Here is a 20,896-nt window from a genome sequence, read left to right as displayed (position 1 = left end):
GCATATGTGTGTCTTTGCATATAAGTGCAGGTTACAGTTCAAAGAGTGTGTGTTAATTACTCTGTATCTAGAGTTGCAGTTGTTTGTGAGTCACCCAATGTGGGTGCTGGGCATTGAAGTTGGTAAGAACACTGTACACTCTTAGCCACTGAGTCATCTTTCCTGTTCTCCTATTTTTAATTCTTGAGAAAGCTCTGTGTTGTTTTCCATAATACCTATAATTTTGTGATTTTTTAAAAAAAATGTTGGTGGGTCCCCGGTGGCAGTAGGCAGGCAGCGGGCTCTGGGAGCAGCCAGTCCCAGACAGAGACAGCTGCAATCCCTGCAAGATCCTCCAAGCGGTTGTTGGTCTCAGCGAGGTGAGCAGCTGAGCAGGCTGGTCCTGCCATGGTGTGAGCAGGTGGCTGGTCCCACCATGGTGTGAGCAGGCAGTGGGTAGAAGGAAGGCACATGGGCAGACACATAGTACAGAATAGAATTGTATATTTATTACTTAGAGGAGAGAGAAAGAAAGAAAGAAAAGGAGAGAGACAGAGAAGGACCCGATAGAGACATGCATGCATGCGCACTGAGAGGAGACAGAGAGAGTCCAAGATGTGGGGGAGGGCAGGGGTTGCTGGGAGTGGGCATGACTTGCCTCTTAGAGAGATGAAAACCATAACATATACTAATTTATAGTCTCACCAACCAATACAAGATCAACAACAACAACAACCAAAAAAAAAAAAAATAGTCACTGTAGGGCCCAGACATGACAAGCTCCAAAGAGGCCTAAATTTCATTTTACCCTAAGGCAATACCTGCTTCTGAGAAAGACCACTCAGGCACCACCCAGGAACAGACCATTGAAGAGATCATACCTAACACTCCACAGCCCCCATGCACCCATCCCCCTTTCACCAGGGCACCCCCATGAGTGAAATAACTAATTAAAGCCTGCTGCAGAAGACAGAAATTAAAAAAAAAAAGCCTTGAGAAAAAAATTGAAAACTGTAAATTGAGAAGGTAGGAAAACAATTAGTAGTCACACGGATAGGGCCCTGCTTCAGTTAGGGAGCTAGGGGGCAGCTCCCACTCTGGAATAAATGAAACCTGGGAGAACATGAATCAGATCTACAAGGAGGAAGGGAGAAGTGAGGGCCAAAAGCAGAACAAGAACCCAAACTCCAGAAGGAAACTACCCCAATGGAGCCCTTTGTCCGAATTTCCTATGACTTACACCAAGGCAATGTGAGCACACAGCCTTTGAGTCGCCCTAGCCTCTGGAGACAAAACATGAGTCCTCCCGTTTTCCTAGCCAGGCCAGTGCACATGGTACCAGCAAATGCCTCTGAGTCCTGTGTGTACCCCTACAATAGGGCTCAGCTTCAGGCTATTCTACCCAGATGAACCTCAACCTGAGTCTAAGGCTGTAATGATATGTGGCACCAGGTAGAACCGTGGATCCCATGGGGGTCTAGGGGAGATGGAGCAGGGAGACAATGATGGACAAACAGGTCATTAGGTGGAACTTAAATGGGAAGGAAGTTTACTGGGAGAAGGGAGGAGGGAGGAGGACAGAAAGACAGTGACCTGCCTCCTCAGAGAAATGGCAGAAAGACAGAGACAGAGAGAGAGAGACAGAGAGAGAGACAGAGAGAGAGTAGGTGGAGCTTATCTCTTAAAGGGGCCTTCACACCTGCATACAAAGTTCACAGTGAGTTAACAGTTATAGGTTCCCAGGCTGGCCAGGGTACTGTCTGAGTGCATGCAGGGGTTGCCTGCCACTCTGCCTCTGACAGGTCCCCAAGAGAGGGGCCAAGTTAGCATTTGCCTGGATGTTTGCCTGGTGGTAACAGCTATGCAAGGCTAACACTAAGTGGATGGGTGTACAGGTGAGCCTTTGCGTGGGCTTGGTGCAGTGCTCACTGGGCCCTCCTCATACCCTACACAGCAGTTCAGAACCCTCTGAACCAGGCTCAGGAAGTTCACAGAAGTTTAGCAGAGAACCTTGATCCATCTACCCAAGAATGAGACTATGGGGACCTGAAGAGAACAGGCAGCTTCTGCCACCTACATTGAGGCCAAACAGTAACAAACAGAAGAGATTCCCACAGATGAAGGAAGTCAGGGAGGAAGCTACCCCCAGCCCTCAGGACAGGAAAAGTAAGCTGGCTTGTGGTAAACCGGTCATAGTCCCCTTGGGAAGCTCAGCTTCCAGCTAGACAGCAGCTTCTCTCTCCCCAAGCCCTCTCCTTATCTTCCCTCCTTCCATTTCCAGAGCAGTAAGTGCTAACTGGCTCATTTCTACCTTTTGATGAGGAAGGTAGAGTTCTAGAAGCATGTACTTTCCCTACACAGTCTGGATGTTTTTCAAGCTTTGATACAAGAGGGTGTGGAATCTAGCTTAAGTCTTGTCACTACTGCCAGTCATGAGGGACAGCGAGCTTCAAGTGTGTGAAAAGTGAACCTAGGTTTTTATGTTGGGAGATGTTGGTGTCAAGGGAAATGGACTGGAAATGTTATCCTTGAACAAGGCCCAAAGCTAAATTAATGGAACTGCATAAAGAATAGATGAAAGTGAGACCCAGAAGTAATTGTTTCATTTAGGCTAGCAATTGGGAACTGAGGATCTAGACTCCACCCTGCCCCACCCCATTAGTTATAGACTCCCCTTTCTCTTTATTTTCAGTTATTGGAACCAAAATACAGCTATCTTCACTGTAAAGTTTGTAACCAGAATGAGAGTGCTTATGTGTGGTGCATCTCTGGTACTGATAAAGTAAGCAAATATGGGGGAGGGGCACTGAGGCCTGGAAGGCCCAGGTGTTAGTGTAAGTACTGGGTTTCCATTCTTTCATCTTGGCATCCTTGCTGACAGGCAGCCCTGATAAATTTTATATTGACACTCCCACTGAGTGTGAAAGTCAATGCTTAAATAAATAAATATACTACCAGGAGCAGTAATGTATAAGCCCATAACTGCAACACTTGGGAGAGGAAGAATCAGGTTCCTGACCAGCTTAGGCTACATGAAAAGACCTTTACACATGTGGAGGCCAGCCATGATAAACTAAGTCTGGGCAGGTCACCCAAAGGAAGTTCTTTCTTTCAACCATTATCACCTGCCAGAGTAGAACTCAGCCCTTGATAAATTTAATAAGAGGCCCAAGTCTCAGTAATTTACCCTAAAGCAATACCTGGTAGCAGGAAAAAAACTGCAAACTGAGATTACCAGACCACCGCCCAGGAGCAGACCATTCAAAGAAAATGCCTAACATTCCAACTATTGTAGATAGGATCACTTGCCAGCACTGCACCTCACCAGGACACCTCTATACAAATGTCAGCCAATCGGAGGTCCTGAACTTCAGAGACCCCTCACCTCCACCTTTACTACTATAGAAACCCAATTCTAATTGAGCTCAGGGCTCTCTGGTTATTCCAATACGTTGGACATGCGGAGAGACTGAGTTTGCAAACTTGATTAAAATAAAGGCTCTTTGCTTTTACATATGGGACTCGGTCTCCTCTGTTAGCTTTTGTGGGGACCCCGTGAATTTGGGCATAACAACGCACACCTCAAAAACAAACAAGCTGTGTGTGGTGTCACACCTTTAATCTCAGCACTTGGGAGACAGAGACAGGCAGGTCTTTGAGTTTGAGACCAGCTTGATCTACATAGTGAGTTCCAGTACAGTCAGAGCTACCTAGTGATACCCTATCTCAAGACAAAATAAGACAAAAACCTCTACAGTGTCTAGAGAAACACATTGTATCAAAAGAGCTGGGGATTAAGCTGGAGAGGTGGCACAGCAGTTAAGAGCACTCACTACTCTTATAGACTACACCAGGTCGGTTGCCAACACCCACATGCTAGATAACAAGCACCGGTAACCATTTCCCTCTTCTGACCTCTGTGTGCACTGCACACACTCAGTGTACATACAAACACTCATACACAAAATTTTCAGTGAAAGGTAAACAATAAGCAAATTAAATTAAAGGAAACAATAACTGGGAACCTAAGAAATGTATGCATATATCAATTTGTATTAGGAAGGTCCGTTTCTCTTTAGGCTTACTTCAAACAACTTTGTTGCAAGTGTCAAAAGAAATCTAATCCTTACCTAGTAGAAGCAATCCAGTGTCAGGCAAGCACACAGAATGCTTTGACTGTCTGCTATGTTTTGGTTTGTCTATATGAAGCCTCCATCACAAAGTGCTTAGATCTTACACACCTGGATATTGGTATGGGGATAACTAGGTCTTTTGTATGTGTGAAAACTTAGATTATTCTAGGAAAGGGGATAAAAGCACAAATTCCATTAATAATTTTGGAGAGAAGGAGAGGGAAGATCCACTACTGTAAGTTTCTTTGTGTCAACTAGGCAGGAGCCTCATGACTACAATCATGACCCTGGGAGGCTAAAGTGGCAGTTTCAGGAGTTCAAGGGTAGTCTGGGCTTCTTGGCACTCTGTCTCCACAAACAAAACAAAACCAGAAAGCTGTCTGGGAAGAAATAAAAGTAAGGAATATAAAGATGAATAAAAATAATAAGACAGAAAACATAGGACAGTATTGGGAGGGTATTTCAGGAATAACTCAGACCCTGAAAATCCGTGTTTATTTTCAAACAGCTTTTATACCCAGTGTAAACTGGGGAAGAAGGTAACAAAAGACTTTACTAACATAATACAGAAGGTTAACTCACACAGTCAACTCTGAGATATCTAGTCATTAGCATTCTGGATGTTAAAATCTTTCATCCACCTTGTCAAAATATTTCGAGTTTGAGGGAAAGGAGTATGTTATAGATGTCCCAGTACTGGCTAAGCACTGCACAGACTAACTGTGTGTTATAGTAATGGCTGAGCACTGCACAGACTAACTGTGTGTTATAGTAATAGCTGAGCACTGCACAGACTAGCTATGTGTTATAGTAATGGCTGAGCACTGCACAGACTAACTGTGTGTTATAGTAATGGCTGAGCACTGCACAGACTAGCTGTGTGTTATAGTAATAGCTGAGCACTGCACAGACTAGCTGTGTGTTATAGTAATGGCTGAGCACTGCACAGACTAGCTGTGTGTTATAGTAATGGCTGAGCACTGCACAGACTAACTGTGTGTTATAGTAATAGCTGAGCACTGCACAGACTAGCTGTGTGTTATAGTAATGGCTGAGCACTGCACAGACTAACTGTGTGTTATAGTAATGGCTGAGCACTGCACAGACTAGCTGTGTGTTATAGTAATGGCTGAGCATTGTACAGACTAGCTGTGTGTTATAGTAATGGCTGAGCACTGCACAGACTAACTGTGTGTTATAGTAATGGCTGAGCACTGCACAGGCTAGCTGTGTGTTATAGTAATGGCTGAGCACTGCACAGACTAACTGTGTATTATTGTACTGGCTGAGCACTGCACAGACTAGCTGTGTGTTATAGTAATGACTGAGCACTGTACTTGGGAGTTAGGGATCCAATGGTGAAAGAACCCAAGCAGACCCAAAAATGAGAGAATCTGAGTTCCTGTGGTTGAATGCTGTAAATTTCATAGTGACTGGACCCTGTCAGAGGTGAGGGTCTTAGACCCCAGGCTAAGTTGAACACCCAACTATACCACTGTAGGAGAGCACAGCTGAGCCTTAGTTGGTGAGACTCAATATCCCAAAGATTCGAGGAAGTTTAGGAATACAGAGGTGCCCTGTTGAGACAGAGACAATGTAGGACTTCAGAGAAGTAGGTCATCCATGTACTGGAGGAGTGTGCTAGAACCTGCATCAAAGTTTGAGAGATCTCGAGCCAGAGCTTGGCCAAAGAAATGGGGGCTGTCCTGACAACCTCGAGAGAGAACAGTCCATGTAAGCTGTCTGAAGGACTGAGAGTCAGGGTCCTCCCAAGTGAAGGCAAAGAGGAAGTATGAGTCTGGGTGTAAAGGGACAGTAAAGAAGGCATCTTTTAGATCTAGAACAGTAAAGTAGGAGGTGGTAGGAGGGATGTTAGAAAGGAGATTGTAAGGGTTGTTAACCAGAGGGTGAACTGGAATGACTGCCTCATTTATGATGCAGAGGTCTTCAACCAAGCGGTAAGCTTCAGAGGACTTAAGCACAGGAAGAATTGGAGTGTTGCAAGGTGAGTCAATAGGAATTAAAAGTCCATGAGATATGAGCTGGGTAATAATAGGCTTAAGGCCTCAGCAGTGGGTTTTAGAAATAGGAAACCGGAGTCTGGAAAGGAAGGACACAGGGTCTTTAAGGTGAACTAGCACTGACTTGTGGTGAGTAGCAATCACAGGAGTATAAGTGTCCCATACTTAGGAACCTACTGGATCAGGGAGAGTAGGGACAGAACAGTCTGGGTAGGAGTCTGTGAGGCAGTTAAAGTGAGAAGAAAGTGTTACTCAGGAGAGTGGGGGGGCAAAGTGAGTGTGGCTCTGAAGTAGCTGGGAATATCTCAACCCAGTAAAGGTGCTGGGCAAACATCACTAAGAAAGAATGAGAGAAAAATTGCCCTGCAAGAATGTAGGACAGTAACAAAGTTTTAACTGGAGAGGAACGGATCCCATCTACCCCCATAACTGAAATTGGTGAGGAGAACATAAGGTCTGAGTGAGATGTTAAAACAGAATAGGTAGCTCCCATGTCCAAAAAAAAAGTAACAGACTTGCCCACTATCTGTAGCTTTACCCTATGCTCGGATAGGGTTACTTGAATTACCAAGTCTGGGCTGTGTCAATCCTCTGCAAGGCTGAGAAGTTTGAAAGCTGGTACAGTCTCAGTTTAGAGCAGGGTTTCTCATCCTTGGGGGTCATAGCTCCCTTTGGGGGATCAAATGTCCCTATCACAAGACTGGTCTAAGATCAACAGAAATTATATATATTTATATTATAATTCATAACAGTAGCTAAAAGATATTTATGAAGTAGCAGTGAACATAGATTTATAGGTGAAGGTCACAACATTATGAGTAACTGTATTAAAGGACCACAGCCTTAGGAAGATTGAGAAAAATTGGTTTCTATTAATGTCTCCTATAGCTCAGGCTTACCTCACACTATGTAATTGAGAATTGCTTTGAACACTTACTCCTGCCTCTGCTACCCAGTGCTGGAAAGACAGTCCTTCAACTCCTACCAGGATGCACATTGACTGGTCTGTGTGAAGGAGAAATATATCAGTAAATGAGTATCCTCCAACTTCTGTAGATTTTATTGTGAATTTATGAGTGAAGTGGAACCTGTGTAAGAATTGAGTTCACTGACCAATTGTAAAGCCAATGTAATCACAAGAGAAAATAATGGGCAAGAAGGAAGGTAAAAGCTTTCCTGCTGTGACAACAGTTGACATTAGCAATGAGTAGTGAGGTAATCAATTTCAGGTGTTTCATAAATGTCCTGTCTGGCCATTTCATGGATCCACAGACCATGCATGCAAGAAACTATATAAAGAACTGAACTTATCATTAAACCTAATTACTGTAGTTAAAGAAGTTCAAGTAAAATAGAAGAGCTGGATAAAATGGTGTGACCCTGCCTACCATGATTTATTTTCCAGGTTTAAGATGTATACTCTGAGAGAAATGATGTGAGTAGTACTTGGTGTGCTCTAATACAAATCCTTGCTCTCTGGAGCACATGACCATAAAGACTGTTTCAACTTTTGAACGGAATTTTTTAGGATTATAAATACATTATTTCACTATCTCTTTCCTGCCTCTTAGCCCTCCCATAGACCCTTCATTGTGTTCTAATCCATGGCCTCTTTTTAACAATTACTGTTTGAATGTGACCTGTGTTTGGTTGCAGGACTTCCCAGCTATGAAGTAAAGGGTTGGCAATGCTGGACATTGAGTGTGTAATGGAATGTGTACACATAGGACCCTGTTTGTTGGAGGAGAAACAGGAAGTGCTCTTGGAGAATGGATAATTTTAATATACTACAAATTTCCCAGATTATGATCTTGTCTGACCATCGTGTGGAAGGACAAACCTGGAGGGATTTTGCTTTCTGAGACATTCGATCTCTGCTCACTCAGTAGGGTAACTGCTAATGTCTTGAAGCCCAGCTGGGTGGTCCTAGCTAATGAAGGACTCTGGTTGGCAGTTAGGAACACCAGTAGGAGGTACCTTACAGGTTCTTTCCAGGATTCCCTTATTCTGCTGTATGGAGCTGTAAGGAGGACCACAAAGCCATGCCATGGTGAATGTAGGAGCCACTGTTCCCAGACCAGGAAGAACAGGTTGGCTGAGATATTAGCTGCTTGGACAGGGATGAAGTGTGATCCAGACAGGTTCTGTTGTTCTTTGTGGTGACCTGGGTAGTAGCCCTTGGCCTCTGAGCTTTGTTGAGTGTGGATTCCCTGGGGAGGGGGAGGCTTTTCCATCCTGGCATGGGAGACTATGAGCTTGTAATATTGTTGCCTCATGCTATGTAACAGAGAATTGCTTTAAACACCTAATCCTGTCTCTGTGTCCAGGGCTAGATAGATAGTCCTGAAACTCCTTCAGGATGGTGTCTTGACTGGTCTGTGAGAAGGAAAAATCGACCAGCTAATGAGTGACCTCCAGTGTCTCTGACTTATCAGTGTGTGATTATAGATGGAGAGAGATCTGTGCAAGAATTGAAATCATAGACCAAGATTGAAGCTGGTAGATTCACAGTGCAGAAAGGGAGAGACAGGACAGTGGTTGAGAACTTTCCGACTTCAACAGTAGTTGAAATTAGCAATGTGGAACTAGGTAATCAATTTTAGATGTTCCATAAATGTCCTGATGGTCATTTCTTGGTGTCCACAGAGCAGGTAATCAAGAATCTGGATAAAGGACTGACCTTATCATGAAACCAAATTTCTAAAGTTATAGTAGTTCAACCAAAATCTATGTGAGTGAAATGTTGTGGGCCTACCTAACAGGACTGTTATTTTACTGGTTTTAGATATATACCCAGAGATAAAAGGCTTGAAAAATCTTTGATGTGCTCTAATACCAATCCCTAGTTTCTGTAAAACATGGCCATAAGGCCTGTTTCAACTTTTAAAATAATGTTTTTGAGATTATAACTATATTATATCCACATTCCCTTTTCTGTCCCCAAGCCCTACCACAACTCCTAATTGTCTTCTAATTTATGACCTTCTTTCCAGAATTCTTCTCTGCTTCTGTTGTAATTAGTTTTAAGGAAGATCATAGCCTATGCCATGGTAAGTGTAGGGTGCTCAGAGAAGCTCTGTTTGAGCTGTCAGTTCTGCTGGGAGTTGATGGACCATGAGCTAGGCTATGGTTCTGTTGATTTATATAGTGACCTGGGTAGTGGCCCATGTCCTCTAAGTCTCACAGGTATGGATTTCCTGGTGAGAGGGAGACTCTGCAGCTCTGGTATTGTAGGGTATTATGCTTGTAATATCATTTCCAGTGTACACACAGGGTCATGCTTTTGGTGTGCAGTGGGAAGATAGATTGGAAAACTGATGGCCTGGTTTCTAGAAGTTCTGAATATTGTATTCCACTTTCAAGTTTGTCTTATAAATGTTTCTAATAGTTTAAAAATTGGTAGAACTATGGTGATGTTGATTATCTTTTGGCAAGACATGATTAGAATGCTTCTAACTTTCTGCTACCACCAGCCGCAATTGTGTGATTCATGATGTTTAGTTTCAGGGACAAAAAGAGTTTCTGAGCTACCAAGGTTTCTCAGGTGTGTGGTATAGGAAGTACTTCTGTCTATTTGTTGCTTTCATTGGTTGAATAAAGAAACTGCCTTGGCCTTTTGATAGATCAGAACTTAGGTAGGCAGAGAAGACAGAACTGAATTCTGGGAGAAAGAAAGCAAGAGTGTGAGAACTGCCATGGAGCTGTCAGAATCAGACATGTTGAATCTTTCCTGGTAAGCCATGACCTCATGGTCATATACAGATTAACAAAAATGGGTTAAATAAAGATGTGCTTTAACTTTTAAAGAGTTAGCTAGTAAGAGGATAGAGATAACAGGCTAGGCAGTGTTTAAATGAATACACTTTCTGTGTGATTATTTCAGGTGTAAGCTAGCCAGGGCAGCTGGGAAAACAAGCAGCCCATTCCTCCTGCAACAGGTGTGCATGGTGTTGGGCTGGTAGATTGGGCAGAATCTATATCTTGTGCTATAATCCATGTGAAAGGAAACAGATATTAAATTGTTCTTTGTTGTTTTGGGATTGGGTATCAGTGGGGATCAGTTTACCTGAAAGCACAAGGAGTTCTAAGGGGCTGCAGAACCATAGCAGGAGATCACCTCTTTGCAGAGACAGCTTTAGAGCATGTGTTGATTTTGATTGATATAGGAAGGCTTTTCCACTGAGTTGGCAATATCTCTGGACAAGCAGCCCTGGGATAGATAGGAGAGCTAGCTGAGCATAAGACAGTGACAAAGCCAGAAAACAATGGTTCCACATGTTTTGCCTTTAGTTATTCTCTTCAGTATCTATTCTAAGCTGTCATAAGGAGGAATTGTGAAATAGGGTTAACAACCAAATAAGCATGTTCATTACCTGGGTTGCTTTTGATTGCATAATTTAATAATCACAAGATAGAAGAAAGTTGGAATAAAAATGGGACTCAAAGGGGATTTTGTTGCTGCAAAGGATCTGGGAATGTTGACTCTTATAAGAATGCTGAAGATATCAGAAACTGGACAAAGAGCTTAATCAGCTATTCTTGTAGGACATAGAAGATGGGAATATTGAGAGTAATGGCAGACAGTGGAGGTCAAGGTCATAGGATTTTAGTGGGCAGTATGCTCTTCAGGGAACCATGGAGTTGGCCTGACCTAACTGCCTTGAGAGACTTGTGTCATAGAATTTTCAGGTTAAAGTCCATGGTTCCTGGGTCACAATATACCTCCCAGTTCCTGACAGACTGTTACATTCCCTCAGGAAGTGAAACATTCAGGCTGATTTGTGTTTCTTTGTTTGATGCCTTAGTAGTCAAGGAATCATGAATGCTTAACAGGACAATTGAACTTAGACATTAATCTTGTGTATGCTGTATAACTTGCATACTTCATTATATCCTGGTATAGACAGAGGTTGCTTGGTCATTTCCCCACTGCCCAGACCCATAATAATTATACAGAATTTATATTAATTATAAGACTACATATCTAATATCTTAGGTTTCTTATTAACTAACTTTCACATCTTAAATTAACCGATTTTTATTAATCTGTGTATCGCCACATGGCTGTGGCCTACCAGTAAGGTTCCATCCAGCATCTGTCTTCTTCAGTTGCTACATGGCAGCTCCCTGACTCTGCCTTCTTTTCTCCTCTATCTCTGCTTGGAATTCCCACCTTGTTCTGTTCTGTGTTGCCATAAGCCCAACACAGTTTTTTTTTTATTAACCAATAGGAATAAAACATATTCACAACACACAGAGAGGAATTCCACATATCCTCCCCTTTATATAAATAAAAAGGAAGGTTTTAACTTTGATATAGCAAGATTACAAAAAACAAAACAATTATCAAGCAAGAATTATAGTTACAATATTTAGTCCATTTAATTTGGCGAATTAAGGAAAATACTCTATCATTTTTGTGAGTCTAAAGTTTTATATCTAATCTCTCTTTTATAATTATAAAACTGTCTTTCTTCAACTCTAGAAAATACTCCAGAAGGATATATATTAACTAAGTAATTATAAGCACTTTGACAATTCTAGAATTGACAAAGACATCTTGCTGCCTGGACAGTCACCCAAAGTTCTTCTGTATCATTGGGGCATCCATCTTCAGTTTACAGGCCCATAGTGTCTGGCAGACTTTTCCATTAAGCAGAAAATTTCAAAGACTGTTCTATCTATATTGGTATTTTCTCAGTCACCTTTTTCTGTATCCTTCAGAATGTCTGGCAGACCCATGAAGCAGGAACTGTCTCACCTTCTTTAGGCAAATTTAGTAGTCATTTTTTATAGGTCCTGCATGTCCAGTTTATACAACATACCATCAAACAATCCAGGAAAGAGTAGTTTCTTGCCCACATGGCTAGCCTTGTTACATTGAAAGCAAATTCCATGAGTTTCTTCAATGCCCATCAACCTCCCTGAAATAATTGGTGCTACCAGAAGGAGACATATCTCACTATCGTGACAAGGCCTAAGTTTTTAAAACATTTAAAGTGCCATATTCTTTATGTTCTTGAAATATTTGAAGAATACCTATTATATGAAATATATCTCTGTACATCTAGAAAACCTAACTAACATGACTACAAGTTTAATTATCATAAATGACTATCTATTAATTTGTATTTCTTAACTATACATTGCATCTTTAAATAAACTGGACAAATATAATACCTAAACAAGAGCAGAGATTCATTTAACAAAATTGACCTTAAATTTGTATCAATAGACCAAGATCTATACAAAAACAAAGTATTATCTCTATATCATATCCCCTTTAAATGTAAACAAACATTTATAAACAATATTTGGTAATTTTGGAGTAGTTCTCTCCAAACTGCTTTCTGCTTTATGTTGGGTGAAGTATTTTTGAGGGTTCATGGAGGCCTATCAGGGGATCTTGGTCCATTATATCACCTTATTCTGGAAGGAATCCACAAGTTCTCATCCTCTGTGGAAACGAAAGCTGGCCCTCTTTTGCAAAGCAACATATCATTAGACCCAAATTTTGAAGTCAAGATAAAATATATTTGTTGGTTTTGCTTAGCAGCCTGTACAATGAAATGTCTCTCTGTACTTAGCTTATTCAGAGTTTAAAAACTCAAAGAAAACACAATAATACACATAATCTAAACTCTCTGCATATTTCCCATCTTTACATGGCTTATTTTTCTTTACTCCTTTAAGCTATGACTGTCTTTTCTTTCCCAAGCTTACATACATTTAGACACTGTGACCCATTTACAGGTCCTTTTAAAAAATCTGAATCTGTTTTTTTTTGCATATTTGTAATTTTTTTCTGACCAGAAGCACTTTTTTTAAAAAAAAAATGCTAAACAGGCATGGCTAGAACCAACTCCTCAGCCCTGCCTGCTTGCTCTACTTAGTCCAATGTGGCAGAGGAATGTAATTAGTGTGGTAAAGCCTTTTCATATCATAGTAGTCTGAAAAAACATAAAGGAACCCATACTGGAGAGAAACCCTATGAATTTAATTAGTGTGGTAAAGCCTTTGCACAGCCCAGCCATCTTCAAAATCACAAAAGAAGCCATACTGGAGAGAAACCCTATGAATGTAATCAGTGTGGTAAAGCCTTTGTATGTCACAGTAGTCTCCAAACACATGAAAGAACACATACTGGAGAGAAACCCTGTGAATATAATAAATGTGGTAAAGCCTTTGCATGTACAGTAATCTCTGAAAACATTAAAGAACCCAAACTGGAGAGAAACAGTATGTATGTAATTAGTGTGGTAAAGGCTTTGTTTATTGTAGTCATCTTCAAAGACATGAACTAACACATGCTTTAGAGAAACTATGAATGTAATGAGTGTGGTAAAGCATTTGCATGTATTAATAATCTAAACCATGAGAAAAATCATACTGCAGAGAAACCCTATAAATGTATTCAGTGTGACAAAGTTTTGTACTTTATATAGGAGTAAAACTTTTTGTGTGCAGCAATCTGTTAAAATCTTTGTATATTACAATAGACAATGACTACCTGAAAAAGATACTTAGGATGTCTTATTATAAAATATTTGGTAATTTATTTAGCCAAAACACTTATAATCAGCTACACAGTGATTTGGGATTCCCCTTGTATGCTGTGAATGAATTTTGTTACCATTGTTTAATAAAGAAGCTGCTTTGGGCCTATGGCAGTGCAGAATAGAGCAAGGCAGGAATTCCAAGCAGAGATAGTGGAGTCAGACTCTATGTATCTGCTGAAGGAGACAGATGCCCTGGAACCTTACTGGTAAATCACAAGGCTTGTGGTAAAATACAAAATAATAAGAATGGGGTAATTTAAGATGTCAGAGTTAGTTAATAAGAATCCTGGGATAATAGGCCAAGCAGTGCTAATTAATATAGTTTCTGTGTGATTATTTTGTGTCTGGGCAGCCAAGAATGAACAAGGATCTTCTGACTACAACATAAGTCTATTTCTTCTGTAGAAATCAATTTGACAGTGTTAACAATCTTTTCAAGCATTATGATGTCCTTTTTATATTGTTTGTACTTACAAACTCATGGTAAAATGAATTTATGAATTTATGAAGCCCTATGTGTAGGGCAAATGGGCCAGCCAAAGAAACACATCCTGACCCTGAAACCAGAGCCAGTGAAATATATAATTTTGACTCTGAAACTGGAGCCAAAGAAATACACCCTGACTCTAAAACCAAGACAAAGAAATAGACTTTTTCCCTGAATCCAGAGCCAATAAAAGAAACACCTGACCCTGAAACCAGACTCAAAAAGTTATAAGGGGCCAGTGAAAGAACACACTTTGGCCCTGAAACAAGAGCCAGAGAAACACACTCTACCCTTGACCAACTGAGCACAAAACCAGCTAATCCCTAAGCTTGAGATCTACCAACACCTGAGCATAAAATCCAGCCAATGCATTGTTCAAGATCAGGGATTGTCATCTAACCAATTCCTACCCTGAGAATCTTCTCCTTGGGATAACTTTGCTCTTATAAGTCCTATATAAGCTCTGTACATGTTCAGTTGGCATCTGCCCATTTCTGCCCTCACATAGGCAGTCCCTTTCCTGGATTCTTCCCTTCCAAATAAATTTCTTGAATGAGTTTTGGGTGAAGACCTTTCACTGGAGTGATAAGAAACTTTGTAGTAGATTGGAACAGAGAAGCTTTGGTTACCTCTGCTGGAAAACTCCCTTAAAGTAGCAGAGCAGAAGTAGCAACTCTTCACCAGAGACTACAACATTTCTGCAAGTTTCCCATTAACTCCAGTGAAGCAGAGAAGTAACAATTTGGGCCGAATCTGAGAAAAATATTGACATCTCTGTTAGAAAACTCCCTAGTGGGGTGAAACAGAGAAGCATTGTACACCTCTACTAGGAAACTCCCTTAGGAAAGTGGAGCAGAACAGCAACGGATATCTCTGCTTTGAAACTCTCTTAGCAGAGTAAAGAAGGGCCCAGCTGTGATGGCTCTCTTTTGTAGGGGAGCAGTATTTCTACACCCTTTAGGGGAACATCTCCCACTGGAACACAGCCTCGGGTATAGCCGGACTTCCCAATAGTGAGTATATGTCAGGGACCATCTTTGGCAAGTATACCACCTATGAGAGTAGGGGCATGGGGATTAGAACATAAGTAAAGAGAATGAAGACACAAGTGAAAATAATAAATATGTTTAAAGAGTTGCTTTAATTGTGATTATGTGATATCAGTGTGCTTTGTGTGGGTATGTGAATGTCTATGCTGGTTTCTGATAATGTTAGACTCTAGGATTTTCTAGCAAAAATTACAGGAAGTTGTCAAAAATCAGACTTTGGTCCTCGGAGTGAACATTTCTTAACTGTCCAGCCATGTTTCTAGCAATTCAAAGTCAGGAAATAGGGATAAACTCAAACAAATGAAAACTGTATTACTGAAAATGATTTTGTAAAGACTTTAGACATCACAATTGTCTTCAGCTTCAAGGAAAAAATAATGTTTTATTTATTTTTCATCATAGCCTTGAAGGAAGTAAATTATTTACCATGCTCAATGAAGACTAATGGTAGAGATCACTGCATTGTGGTTTCTATTTTGAAACATTTGAGGTAGATACTAAAGTGTGCTTCATGTGTAGCAGATTTATTTATTGAAATTTAATTTGTGGTCCTTATATTTCTTCTGTGACTTTTGTTAATCTATTGTGTTTTTACTTAGTGATAGGTATTTTTCTACTATAATGTGTAGAATAGTATCTCCATCATCTAAGTGTTCCATTGTTTATTTAAGTATTGGGCAGTGTGTAATCATACTTTTCAAGAAAGAGTTTCTATGAAATAGTGGTAGGTTGTTTCCCTGGTTTTGTTTTTCATATTTCCACAAATTCTCAAATTCCCTTGGGAGTTTCTTGTTTGTTACTCAGTTTTGCTTAGATGTTAGTAATGATTTAGGGATACATTTGAACTTAGGACCCTTACATGTCTACTTCCTGAGTACAGTCTAAGGGTAGATGATGTACTCCCAACATTTGCTGTTTTGTCAACACAGTTTAGCAATGTTAATATTAAAATGCTTAATAGAAGAGAATATAAGAAACATTAATTATCTCATGTGTGTATTCAAAACAGTATTTTCATTTATCTGGTAGAGATATAATAAAGTAGGATAATCAACATTCAACCGTGTATCTCATATTGTAGCTTGATGTTTTATATGTGTGTGTATAAATATAAATATATTAGAATATATATACATATATATTGATGTTCCATGCTTCCCCCGTCCCCATTATTTAACCATTTGGCACTTTATCTTGAATAATTGCCTTCTAAGGAAATTATCCAGAGATGCCAGATAATGTAATGGCACTAAGATTTATTTTGTAACAAAAATTTATGGTGTGTGTGTGTGTGTGTAATGTGGTTATGGGTTTGTAGGACCAATGCATATATGTGGAGACCAGAAGACAACTTCGCAGTTTCTACTTTTGGTCCTCTTAATATGGTGATCAAGGTCAGTTTTCCATCGTTTCACACCACGGACCTTTCCCATGGAGCCATTTGACTGGTTCTCAAATAAGATTATTAGGTAATATATTAATAGTAAACTATTGTCTTTTTTCATATTGTAAACTTAATTTTATACAAGGATAAAGGAGCACAATATAATTTGAAGAATAAATTCTCTTTGCATAGGAAAATATTTATATGATCATTCATATTTTTAATTTGTTTATCCTGGGTATAAACATTTGTTTATAACATTTTCTCAAAAACCATGATTGAATGCTAAATAATTGCCTCATTCATTAAAATTGGTTGCTGATAAGCCTGATGACCTGTGTTCTTTCTCTGGGTAATCCATATTGCTCCTACAAGTTTTTTCTTTTATTTCTAAACTTGGGCAGTGGCATATGCACACTCCTACATACATAATAATTTTTAACCCTGAATAAGTGCAATTGAGGTCAGTTGTAGTCAAATGAATACCTAAGTTTCATCACTAAAACTCACATAGGGGAAGAAAATAATAGACACCTCTGAGTTGTCCTCTCAGTGCTACATACACATGGCACAGGTGTATACACACAAACACAGTTCAAACATTTTGAAATGGATAAAGTTAATAAAGCAAAATAATATCCCAATTATTGAGCACATATTGAAGGTTTGTTTATGAGGTTCTTGAGTTATGCAATGTTCTTTTTGTGCGATGTTGTCTGATTGCCTCTTTCTAAATTTGTGTACTTCCTTTGCAAACCGAACCCATTGATTTACATTAGCAAGAGACTTGCTGTTGAATTTGGCATGAATCTCCAGCCAATCTGGGACAGGCCTGTCTTTAGATTAGAAACCAGTGCTGTACCACGGTGCTGAGTCCCTTCCGCCAATCAGAGCCTCCAGCATACCCACCGGTCAGATGGGAGGGTTCTTCTGGTAGCCAGACTTCCTATCCGGTTCATCTCTCAAACGCCCTGCTACTCTCCTGTGGGCAAGAGCGTGTCACTTCGGCAGCCGCACCATGGTGAGTGACGTGATGTTCTCCACAGACCGGGGAGTGGCTGGTATTGGCGAGCGAGGGGCCGCTGTCCCCAAAATAGGTGGAGCGGCCCGCTGAGACTCGCGGCAGGTGTGGTGGGTCCTCCACTGGCTGGGTGGGAGCCAGCGGACAGACACAGGGTTTAGCTTCTTCCTGCCTCAGTAGTCCTAAGTGATCCTTGCAGCTCTCTACTGTCAGCCTCTGAATCCCTTCACTGCCCGGGCTGTGTCTTCACAGAGCAGAGCGTCGGAGCCACAGATGGTGGTGTCTGTAACGCTTATATCATCGCATGTGGAGAGATACCACCACATTCCCCAAACGCGAAAACTCATGGTCTCTCCTGGGTCTTCAGAAGTTCTGCACTTTTAATATTTAGGTTTGGGATCCATCTGTAGTTAATTTTGTGCGGCTTGTAAACAGTTTCTCCCTTGTCGAGTAGCGCTTCACTACTAAACTGTGATGTAGAAGAGTATAGTTGATAATAGAATTAATGATATAAGGATTTACCGGTTCTTAGGAGACATTAAGTCACACAAAGTAGAGTTTAAATGATGGAGGGCTGCATCCCAAATATCCAAAGATGACTAGTATGCACACCATGCCTGTTAGAGATTAGTATCATGAGATGCAAATGTTTGTTCACCAGGTTTAATCAGTCATTAAGGTATATTTCTATAACAAATGAGACAACCATGATTTACAACCAGCCAGAAGACCCATTTCCCAATCAAAGGCCTATGATCTGCTTCTCAGGGGCCATTATGGGGTCACAACTTTGTGTGCCAGGAGAGTATAATAATTCTAGAACAGTTGCATTTTTTAGCTTTTAGATAAGCAGTTTAGCATCAATGTCCCGTATACTGATTGAGGTGAACTTGAATCCTGTCTGCAGTACCACAGGGCATTGCCCTTGCTATCCTCCTGGCTAACCACCATAAATTTTTGGATTACAAGTATGCTGCACCACAGAGTTATAAAATTACTAGTTTGAGTCATATAGTGGATTGTCCATTGCAGTAACAGTAAAAGGATTTGCTTGTGGAGCATGACTTCTCCCTTCAAACCCAAAAAGCAGGAACCGTGTACTGTGTACACTGGAGGGGGTAAACACACTGGAAAATAGCTAGACTGAAGTTTAAGACTGTGGGCTGCAGGGGTATCCATTACAAAGAAAGACCTGATGGGGCACAGTGTGTGTCTTGGTTTATAATGTTTTTGATTTACCCAATGTTCCTCTTGTGCATTATTGTATGATTAGCCTCTTTCTGAATTTGTATACTTCCTTTTAAAACTGAACCCATTGATTTACATTAGCAAGAGACTTGCTGTTGAATTTGACTTAGTTCTCCATCCAATCTGGGATATGTCTATCTTTAGATTAGCAGCCAGTGCTGGGAAAACTGTGCTGTATCCCTTCTGCTTACCTGGTTCTGACATTCAGACCTCACTAGCCAATCTTAGCCTCCATCAGTGAAATGGGAGGGTTCTTCCGGGAGCAAGGCTTCCGGTTTAGTGCTTCATTAAGATATCACAGTCTCTCTCATGCACTGTGCCTTGGGCTTCCTTGTAGGGAGATAGTTTGTCAGCTTGGCAACTGCACCATGGCGAATGGTGCTCTAAACAGATTGGAGGAGCAGTGGGCCAAGGTGAGTAAGGGACCAATGTCCCCAGGTGGGGAAGAGGAGTGTCTGGCCTTGGTGTGTGGGGCTGTTCTCCCCAAGTGCCATGTGGGTGAGAGTGACTGGGCTTGGCGAGTGAGAGGCCCTCTGTCCCCAAACAAGGAGGAGCGGCCTGCTGAGCCTTGCGGCTGGTGTGGTGCATCCTTTCCTGGCTGGCTGGGAGCCAGTGGACAAACACAGAATTTAGTGTGTTCCTGCCTCATCCTAAGTAGTCCTAAGTGATCCTTTCAACACCCTGCTGGCAGTCTCTGAATAACTTCACTGCCTGTGCTCTGTCTGCACAGAGCAGAGCATTGGGAACCACAAATGGTGGTGCCTGTAGTGCTTATGTTGTCGCCTGTGGAGAGATATCACCAAATTTGCCAAACTCAGAGACTACTGGTCTCTCCAGTATCTTCAGAAGTTCTGCACTTTTAACATTTAGGTTTAGGATCCATCTGTAGTTAATTTTGTGGAGCTCGTAAACGGTTTCTCCTGTGTAGAGTAACACTCCACCACTAAACTGAAGTAGAGCATAATCGATAATAAAATTAATGGTATAAGTATTTACCAGTTTAGGAGGCATTAAGTCACACAAAGTAGAATTTAAGTAAGGGAGGACTGCATCCCAAATTCCCCAAAGATTAGTATGCTAACCATGCCTGTTAGATATTAGTATCATGAGATGCAAATGTTTGTTCACCAGGATTAATAAGCCATTAAGGTACATTCCGATAACAAATAAGACAACCATGATTTACAACCAGCCAAAAGACCTGCTTCTCAGTCAAAGACCTCTAACATGCTGCTCAAGGGGCCATTACAGGGTTACAACCTCTGTGCCATGAAAGTATTATAATTCTAGGACAGCTGCATTTTTCAGTTTTTAGAAAAGCAGTTTTGAGTCAATGTCCCCTATACTGATTGAGGTGGACTTGAATCCTGTCTGTAGCCCTACAGGGCATTACCCTTGCTATCCTCTTGACTAACCACCATAAATTTTTGCATTACAAGTATGCTGCACCACAGAGTTTTAAAATTACCAGTTTGAGTCATATCTTGGGGTGTCCATTGCAATAACAATAAAAGGATTTGTGTGGAACATGGCTTCTCCCTTCAGACCAGAAGAGTAGGAACAGTATACTGTGTACACTGGAAGAGGGGAAAAGAGTGGACAATAACTAGATCACACAAGTTTAAGGGACTGAGCTTCAGAGGTATCCATTACAAAGAGGGACCTGGTAGGGCAGTGTGTGACTTTCTGTGTAATTTCCCATCATACCTTAATTCCTTGCATGTGAATGAAGACAGACACCAGTGGGTGTACAGTTTAGGGAGGATAGCTTGAACTACTACATATTTAGTTTCCAATTAGTGAACGCTCCCATGCAGATGTGTTCAATCCTGGTTGACACAGTTAAGTCAGGTCAGATGTTTGAGACACAGGCCATTGACTGTAATTCAGTGTTTCAGCTTACAGCTCTCAGCAGCTAACATTTTACATGGGATAAAGTTTTGCGTTCTTGTACTAATGGCATTCTCCCTACCAGGGAAGGGCCTACTGTGTTTCAAAGTCAGTATAACTAAGTG

The sequence above is a fragment of the Myodes glareolus genome, chromosome 4, assembly GCF_982192425.1.
Source record: "Myodes glareolus chromosome 4, mMyoGla1.1, whole genome shotgun sequence".
In the NCBI taxonomy this organism is placed as follows: Eukaryota; Metazoa; Chordata; class Mammalia; order Rodentia; family Cricetidae; genus Myodes; species Myodes glareolus.
Note: the sequence above shows the minus strand (reverse complement) of the source record.